Raw genomic sequence first — 10,350 nt, 5'->3', positions numbered from 1 at the left:
TCACATCTTTCTCCCAGGAGTGGCTGCTGTGGGTTCAAACTGCTGACCTTTCATTTACCAGCCAAGGGCTTAACCACTGCACCACCAGGGCTCCTTATGCCAGGGCTATAGAGGCCCCCCAAAAGGGATGCTCTGAGAGGTGAGTAGGAAGGCCTGCTAGGGTGCACACAGGAGGTGGCCAGGTGTACCATGCTGACGTGCTCACGGTGGTGCCTACAGTCTGGCAGCACCGCAAGAAGAGCCAGCACGTCTAGTGCTGCTGCTGGCACTCGGGGCAGGCTCACTCTGAATCTTCAGCTGTTTGCCTAAGGTGCAGGCCGTGCAGTTGGCTGGACAAGAGGTGTTGCCAGTGAGGGGGTTCAGGGTGTGGTAGGTCTGGCAGAGGCACTCGGTGTCCGGGCCTGACATGGCTTTGCATTCCTGGAAGACTCCTCCGAAGCTGAAATTGGCGTGGCCACTGCTGCGTGAGCCATTGTGCACATTGACCTGGGGGCTGCAGCCAGGTATGCCAGGCCTCACGCAGTCTGGGCACGTGTTGACCGCGTAGTAGCAGTGGATGGCGCTGAGCACCGTGGCCAACAGAAGTTGCCCGGCAGGTGGGTACAGGAGTTCCAGCAGCACCTCCTGCAGGAGCAGCATGGACAGGGGCAGCCCCGACCTGCCAATGGCCACCAGCCAGTTGCTGACGCCCTCCTGCCACTTCTGCAGGGTGATGGGGTGGGGACACGCGGCTGTGGCCCCTGTGTTGCTTACCTAATTCTAGGCGAGCTGGCTCTGCGCCTGGCAAGAGGCCACGTCCTTAGCGTTCATCAGGTGGAAGAGTACTGTCAGGGCAGTGGCTCTGATGTTGTTCTTCACTCCAGCCTGGCTGTCCATCAGCTCCTGCCTCACCTGGTGTACCAAGGTGGGCCTGGCCCCCAGTCGGTGGTAACGTGCGTGCCATACCTAAGCACCAGCATTTCCACTAGGCTCTCGGCCTTGTGGGTCCAGTTCATTCTTCAGGTGGTTGATGAGGGCTAGCAGATGCTTCGAGAAGACAGGCTGGAAGTCGGTTCCCGGACGACACACAGTACGTGCTGTGGCGCACCTGCACCGTGGCCATGACTGGTACTCCAGGTTGTAGGCTTTGACCTCCCGGCAGTCAGCCGAGTACCTTTCTGTGGAGTTTGGAGAGAAAAGGGAGCTCAGCGTTGACAGAGGCCGCGCAAGCGTCAGTGTCGTTGAGCCAGGTGGATGAGCTCCGAGTGGGTCTGCACTACTCTCTGTGCTGCGGCACCACGCATTTGTGGCCACGAATGAGGTAGTCTGCGTAGTCTTGCTGCAGCCCCTGTCCCAGCTCCACGTTGTGCAGGTTGTCCCAGCCACGTGGCAAAGCACCCAGAACCAACAAGTCTAGTGCCTGCTTACAGCCTTGGAAGCCCTGGAATCCCCCGTCCCACTCCCAACCCAGAGAAAGACCAGCAGGGGTGCAAAAAGCAGTGGCATGGCTCAGGGAGGGTTGCCCCTTGGCAGCCAGCTGCATAGCTCCTCCAAAGCTGGAAGTTCTGAGGTCTGAGCAGAAGGGAAGTCTGTGCCCGGGAAACCAAAAGAATCCCAGTCACAGGGCAGTGACTCAGCCAGGAGCAGGCACCTCTTCAAGGGGCCGTCCCGTCCCAGGCAGCATCCCCTTGAAGTCTTCAGAGAAAGGCAGAGCACACCCCTTTTTAGAAGCAATGCCAAGGGACAGATTCCAGGTGTTGGGCTGGGCCAGGAATACCACCTGAGGGCTTTCCAGACACAGTTCCATGAAGAAAATCAAAATGTCACATTTTTCAGTCTCTCACTGATCCTTGCCGAAGGTTGCAGTTGGGTCCTGCGATTGCAGTCTGCAAGTGTAAGGCTCACTCAGACTGGACAAGGAGCTGACCCAGAGGCACAGCCAGGGGTGGAGGAGGACCTAACCAGGGCTGACTTCTTTCCGGCGGAGACCTGGGTCCCTGCCACCTGCCCCCAAGTACTCCCAGACACCCCTTCCCCAAGCCTGCCTGGGAAGTACTTGTCTGTGATGTTACATTCTCTCAAGGCTAATTTCCTGTAGATCTTCAGCAGCTGTTCTAGAAGGGAGCCACTTTCTGAACAAGGCAGGCTCAGGGCAGCGCTAGGAGGAGAGAGGAAGAGAGGCTCAGGCAGGACAGAACTTCTCACGAAAGGCTTAGCACACCCACAAACAGGCCCAGGGCCCAAGGACTTTCCTTGTCCTGTTCCTTCTGCTAAGAGCCCTCTAGGCCTCCTGATTCTGAGACTAGCAGCTGCTCTAAATGAGACCCTAGCCCATTTTAACCTCTCGCCATTCTCACTTTACACGTTAGGAAAATGAGGCCCAAATCAGTCAGACAAAGCACTTAAGGTCACAGTCGGTACAGGGAAGAGCCAGCATTTGAGCTCAAGATTCAAACCAAGGTTCATTGGTTCCAAATCACAGTGACCATTCACTGATCTGTGCTTGGTGCCTCTCCTTCCTATTCAGTGTCAGGGTCTAGATTTTATCCCTCCTAGGGCATTTGTCCACCACACGTCTGTCTATTTGTCATACTGTAATGGCTTGTGCGAAGACCTGGAGTTAGAAAACCTAAAACGAAGAACACACCTGGGCATTTCTCAAGCTGAAAGAACTGAAGAAAAAATTTAAGCTTGAGTTGCAATATTGAACAATTCTATGGGGAAAATATGGAATGATACAGGAAGCATCAAAAGCAGATGGAAGGAATACACAGAGTCACTATACCCAAAATAATTGGCCAATATTCAACCATTTCAGGAGGTAGCATATGATTGAGATCCAATTGTGTTGAAGAAGTCCAAGCTGCACTGCAGGCATTGGCGAAAAACAAGGCTTCAGGAATTGATGGGATTCCAGTTGAGATGTCTCAACAAACAGATGCAGCACTAGAGGTGCTCACTTGTCTGTGCCAAGAATTTGGAAGATAGCTACCTGGCCAACCAACTGGAAGAGGCCCGTATTTATGCCCATTCCAAAGAAAGTTAATCCAACAGAATGCAGAAATTATCAACCAGTATCATTAATATCACATGCAAGTTAAATTATGCTGAAGATCATTCAAAAGCAGTTGTAGCAGTACCTGAACAGGGAGCTGTCAGAAATCCAAGCCAGATTCAGAAGAGGATGTGGAATGAGGGATATCATTGCTGATGTCAGATTGATCCTGGATGAAAGCAGAGAATACCAGAAAGATGTTTACCTGTGTTTTATTGACTATACCAAGGCATTTGACTGTGTGGATCATAATAAATTATGGATTACATTGCAAAGAATGGAAATTCCAGAACACTTAATTGTGCTCATGAGGAACATGTACATAGATCAAGAAGCAATCATTTGAACAGAAGAAGGGGATACTGCATGGCTTAAAGTCAGGAAAGGTGCATTGGGGTCTATCCTTTCACCATACTTTTTCAATCTGCATGCTGAGCAAATAATACGAGAAGCTGGTCTGTATGAAGAAGAATGGGGCATCAGGATTGGAAGAAGACTCATTAACAACCTGCAATATGCAGATGACACAACTTTGCTTGCTAAAAGTAAAGAGGACTTGAAGCACTTACTGATGAAAATCAAAGACTACAGCCTTCAATATGGATTGCACCTAAATGTAAAGAAAACAAAAATTCCCACATGACCAATAAGCAATATCATGATAAATGGAGAAAATATTGAAGTTTTAAAGGATTTCATTTTACTTGAATCCACAATCACAGCCACCATGTGTCTGTCAGTTTGTCCTACTATGGTGGCTTGTGTGATACTGGAAGCTTTGCCACCAGTATTTCAAATACCGTCAGGGTCACCCTTGGTGGATAAGTTTTAGTGGAGCTTCCAGACGAATACAGACTAGAAAGAAGGAACTGACAGTCTACTTCTGAAAAAACTGGCCAGCGGAAACCTTATGAATAGCAGTAGAACATTGTCTGATATGTTAAACTCTTCAGGTTAGAAGACATTCAAAATATGACGGGGGAAGAGCTGCCTCCTCAAAGTAGAGTTGAACTTAACGACATGGATGGAGTCAAGCTTTCAGGACCTTCATTTGCTGATGTGACACAACTCAAACTGAGAAGAAACAGCTGCAAGCATCCATTAATAATTAGAACTGGGAATGTATGAAATATGAATTTAAGAAAACTGGAAGTCCTAAAACAAAAGTCCTCACAACTAGACCAATAAGCAACACCATGATAAATGGAAAAAAGATTTAAGTTGTCAAGAACTTCATTTTACTTGGACCCACAATCAGCACCCACAGAAGTAGCAGTCAAGAAATCAAACAACACATTGCATTGTGCAAATCTGCTGCAAAAGACCCCTTGAAAGTGTTAAAAAGCAAAGATGTCACTTCGAAGACTAAGGTGCGTCTGACCCAAGCTGTGATTCTTCAATCATTTCATATGCATCTGAAAGCTGAGCAATGAATAAGGAAGACCGAAGAAGAATTGATATGTTTGAATTGTGGTGTTGGCGAAGAACATTGAACATACCATGGACTGCCAGAAGAACAGAAAATTTGTCTTGGAAGAAGTACAGTCAGAACGCTCCATATAAGTGAGGATAGCAAGACTTCGATTCACATACTTTGGACATATTATTAGGACAAGTTATTACTGAACTACTCAGGAAGTATCAAAAGGAGATGAAAAGAATACACAGTCACTGTACAAAAAAGAATTGGTTGATGTTTAATCATTTCAGGACGTAGCATGTGATCAAGAACCGATGGTACTTAAGGAAGAAGTCCAAGCTGTGCTGAAGACATTGATGAAAAACAAGGCCTGAGTAATTGATGGGACAAAAATTGAGATGTTCCAACCAACCGATGCAGTGCTGAAGGTGCTCACTTGTCTATGCCAAGAAATTCGGAAGACAGCTTCCTGGTCAACCAACTGGGAGTTATCCATATTTATGCTCATTCCAAAGAAAGGTAGTCCAAACAAATGCGAAAATTATTAAACAATATCATTAATATCACATGCAAGTTAAATTCTGCTGAAGATCATTCAAAAGTGGCTGCAGCAGTACACTGACAGGGAACTGTCAGAAATTCAAGTCAGATTCAGAAAAGGACATAGAACCAGGGATATCATTGCTGATGTCAGATGAATCCTTGCCAAAAGCAGAGACTACCAGAAAGATCTTTACCTGTATTTTATTGATTATGCAAAGACATTCAAATGTTACCAGGAAGGACCAGTCCCTGGAGAAGGACATCATACTCAGTAAAGTTAGAGGGTCAGCAAAAAAGAGGGTCAACAAGATGGATTGAAACAATGGCTGCAGTAATGGACTCAAGCATAACAATGATCATGAGAATGGTGAAGACCACACAGTGCTTTGTTTTGTTGTTCATAGGGTCACTATGAGTCAGAACTAGCTTGACAGCAGCTAACAACAACATTAGGAGGGAGCAGTCCCTAGAGAAGGACATTATGCTTGGTAGAGTAGATGGTCAACTAAAAAGAGGAAGAACCTCAACAAGATGTATTAACACAGTGGCTACAATGATGAGCTCAAACATAGCAACAATTGTGAGGATGGCACAGGACCAGGCAGTGTTTCATTTTGTTGTACATGGGGTCTTTATGAGTCCGAACTGACTCAACAGCACCTAACAACAACAACAGTGGCTTGCGTGTTGCTGTGATGCTGGGAACTAAGACTTTGAAACTTCAAATACTAGCAGGGTCACCCATGGTAGACAGGCTTCGGCAGAACTTCCAGACCAAGAAAGACTAGGAAGACAGGCCTGGAGGTCTGCTTCTGTAAAGATTATAGTTCAGAAAATCCCATGGAGCAGTTCTACTCTGTAACATATGGGGCTGCCATGAGTCAGAATTGACTCAATGGAAATGTTTTTTTTTTTTTTTAATTAAAGTTACTAATTTTTTAAAAATTACAACAAATACTTGTTACAGAAAATTAAAAGAATAAAAATATTATGTTGTCATTGTTAGGTGCTGTTGAGTTGGTTCCGACTCATAGTGACCCTATGTACAATAGAACAAAGCACTGCCTGGTAGTGAGCCATACTCACAATCATTGTTATGCTTGAGCCCATTGTTGCAGTCACTGTGTCAATCCATCTCATTGAGGGTCTTTCTCTTTTTCACTGACCCTCTACTTTACCAAGTATGAAGTCCTTCTCCAGGGGCTAATCCCTCCTAATAATATGTCCAAAGTATATGAGACATGGTCTCACCATCCTTGCTTCTAAGGAGAACCCTGGTTGCACCCCTTCCAAGACAGATTTGTTTGTTCTTTTAGCAGTTGATGGTATATTTAATATTCTTCGCCAGTGCCACAATTCAAAGACGTCAATTCTTCTTTGGTCTTCCTTATTCATTGCCTAGCTTTCGCATGGATATGAGGTGATTGAAAACACCATGGCTTGGGTCAGGCACACCTTAGTCTTCAAGGTGACATCTTTGCTTTTCAACACTTTAAAGAGGTCTTTTGCAGCAGATGTGCACAATGCAATATGTTGTCTGATTTCTTGACTGCTACTTCCATGGGTGTTGATTGTTTAACCAAGCAAAATGAAATTATGACAACTTCAATCTTTTCTCCATTTATTATGATGTTGCTTATTGTTCAAGTTGAGAAAATTTTTGTTTTCTTTACGTTGAAGTGTAATCCATACTGAAGGCTGTGGTCTTTGATCTTCTTCAGTAAGTGCTTCAAGTCCTCTTCATTTGCAGCAAGCAAGATTGTGTCATCTGAATACCGTAGGTTGTTAATGAGTCTTCCTCCAATCCTGATGCCCCATTCTTCTTTATATAGTCCAACTTCTCGAATTATTTGCTCAGCATACAGATTGAATAAGATTGGTGAAATGATACAACCCTGACACACGCCTTTCCTGACTTTAAACCCTTGTTCTGTTTGAATGACTCCCTATTGATCCATGCACAGATTCCTCATGAGCACAATTAAGTGTTCCGGAATTCCCATTGCAATATTATCCATAATTTGTTCTGATCCACACAGTCGAATACCTTAACATAGTCGATAAAACTCAGGTAAACATCTTTCTTGTATTCTCTGCTTTAATGATATCAGAAAAGATATCCCTGATTCCACATCCTTTTCTAAACCTGGCTTGAATTTCTGACAGTTCCCTGTCTACATACTGCTGCAGCTGCTTTTGAGGGACCTTCAGTAAAATTTTACTGGCATGTGATATTAATGACATCATTTGATAATTTTTGTATTCTGTTGTATCACCTTTCTTGGGAATAGGCATAAATATGGACCTCTTTCAGTTGGTTGGCCAGGTAGCTGTCTTCCAAATTTCTTGGTGTAGACGAGTGAGCACTTCCAGTGCTTCATCCGTTTGTTGAAACATCTCTATTGGTATTCTGTCAATTCCTGGAGCCTTGTTTTTCACTAATGCCTTTCAGTGCAGCTTGGACTTCTTCCTTCAGTACCATTGGTTCCTGATCATATGTTACCTCCTGAAATGGTTGAATGTAGACCAATTAGTTTTGGTATAGTGTCTCTGTGTATTCCTTCCATGCATCTGTCATTTTGTCATACTGTGGGGGCTTGTGTGTTGCTATGATGCTGGAAGCCATGCTGCTGGTATTCAAATAGTAGCAGGGTCACCCATGAGTGGACAGGTGTCAGCTGAGCTTCCAGATTAAGACTAGGAAGAAGGGCATGGCACCTACTTCTGAAAAGAATTAGCCAGTGAAAACCATATGAATAGCAGCAAAACATTGCCTGATATAGTGCCAGAAGTTGTGCCCCTCAGGTTGGAAGGCACTCAAAATACGATTGGGGAAGAGCTGCCTCCTCAAGGTAGAGTTGAACTTAATGACCTGGGTGGAGTCAAGCTTTGGGAACCTTCATTTGCCAATGTGGCTTGATTCAAAATGAGAAGAAACAGCTGCAAACATCCATTAATAATTGGAACATGGAATGTACGAAGTATGAATCTAGGAAAACTGGAAATCATCAGAAGTGAAATGGAACGCATAAAGATCAGTATCCTAGGCATTAGTGACCTGAAATGGACTTGCCTCCTGAGCTGTGAGAAAATAAATTTCTGTTTTTTTTTTAAATAATTTTTATTGTGCTTTAAGTGAAAGGTTACAAATCAAGTCAGTCTTTCACATATAATACTCCCATTTACTCTCCCCCTAATGAGTCAGCCCGCTCCCTCCTTCCAGTCTCTCCTTTTGTGACCGTTTTGTCAGTTTCTAACTCTCTCTAAAAAAAAAAAAAAAAAAAAAAACCCCTCTCTACCCTCCCATCTCCCCTCCGACAGGAGATGCCAACACAGTCTCAATTGTCCACCTGATACAAGTAGCTCACTCCTCATCAGCATCTCTCTCCAACCCATTGTCCAGTCCATTCTATGTCTGATGAGTTGTCTTGGGGAATGGCTCCTATCCTGGGCCAACAGAAAGTTTGGGGACCATGACCGCCGGGATTCTTCTAGTCTCAGTCAGACCATTAAGTTTGATCTTTTTATGAGAATTTGGGGTCTGCATCCCACTGTTCTCCTGCTTCCTCAGTGGTTCTCTGTTGTGCTCCCTGTCAGGGCAGTCATTGGTTGTGGCTGGGCACCATCTAGTTCTTCTGGTCTCAGGATGATGTAGGTCGCTGGTTCATGTGGCCCTTTCTGTCTCTTGGGCTCTTAGTTATCGTGTGACCTTGGTGTTCTTCATTCTTCTTTGCTCCAGGTGGGTTGAGACCAATTGATGCATCTTAGATGGCCGCTTGTTAGCATTTAAGACCCCAGACGCCACACTTCAAAGTGGGATGCAGAATGTTTCCTTAATAGAATTTATTTTCCAATTGACTTAGATGTCCCCTTAAGCCATAGTCCCCAAACCCCCGCCCTTGCTCCGCTGACCTTCGAAGCATTCAGTTTATCCAGGAAACTTCTTTGCTTTTGGTCCAGTCCAGTTGGGCTGACCTTTCCTGTATTGAGTATTGTCCTTCCCTTCACCTAAAGTAGTTCTTATCTACTATCTAATCAGTAAATAACCCTCTCGCACCCTCCCACCCTCCCCCCTCTCGAAACCACAAAAGAATGTGTTCTTCTCAGTTTATACTCTTTCTCAAGATCTTATAATAGTGGTCTTATACAATATTTTTTGTCCATTTGCATCTGACTAATTTCACTCAGCATAATCCCTTCCAGGTTCCTCCATGTTATGAAATGTTTCACAGATTCGTCACTGTTCTTTATCAATGCGTAGTATTCCAAGGTGTGAATATACCATAATTTATTTATCCATTCATCCCTTGATGGACACCTTGGTTGCTTCCATATTTTTGCTATTGTAAACAGTGCTGCAATAAACATGGGTGTACATATATCTGTTTGTGTAAAGGCTCTTATTTCTCTAGGATATATTCCGAGGAGTGGGATTTCTCTTTTTTTTTTATGGTTGTTCTATTTCTAACTCTTTGAGGAAACGCCAGATAGATTTCCAAAGTGGTTGTACCATTTGACATTCCCACCAGCAGTGTATAAGAGCTCCAATCTCTCCGCAGCCTCTCCAACACTTATTGTTTTGTGTTTTTTGGATTAATGCCAGCCTTGTTGAAGTGAGATGGAATCTCATCGTAGTTTTAATTTGCATTTCTCTAATGGCTAATGATCGAGAGCATTTTCTCATGTATCTGTTAGCTGCCTGAATATCTTCTTTAGTGAAGTGCGTGTTCATATCATTTGTCCACTTTTTGATTGGGTTGTTTGTCTTTTTGTGGTTGAGTTTTAGCAGAATCATATAGATTTTAGAGATCAGGCACTGGTCGGAGATGTCATAGCTGAAAATTCTTTCCCAATCTGTAGGTGGTCTTTTTACTCTTTTGGTGAAGTCTTTAGATGAGCATAGGTGTTTGATTTTTAGGAGTTCCCAGTTATCTGGTTTCTCTTGGTCATTTTTAGTAATGTTTTGTATTCTGTTTATGCCTTGTATTAGAGCTCCTAATGTTGTCCCTATTTTTTCTTCCATGATCTTTATCATTTTAGTCTTTAGGTCTTTGATCCACTTGGAGTTAGTTTTTGTGCATGGTGTGAGCTATGGGTCCTGTTTTATTTTTTTGCAAATGGATATCCAGTTATGCCAGCACCATTTGTTAAAAAGGCTATCTTTTCCCCAATGAACTGACACTGGGCCTTTGTCAAATATTTACATCTGGGTTCTCAATTCTGTTCCATTGGTCTATGTGCCTGTAGTTGTACCCATACCAGGCTGTTTTGACTACTGTGTGGCTGTATAATATGTTCTAAAATCAGAAAGAGTGAGGCCTCCCACTTTCTTCTTCTTTTTCAGTTTACTTAT

This window comes from Loxodonta africana, chromosome 7 (assembly GCF_030014295.1).
Source record: "Loxodonta africana isolate mLoxAfr1 chromosome 7, mLoxAfr1.hap2, whole genome shotgun sequence".
NCBI lineage: Eukaryota > Metazoa > Chordata > Mammalia > Proboscidea > Elephantidae > Loxodonta > Loxodonta africana.
This window is presented reverse-complemented; position numbering follows the sequence as displayed.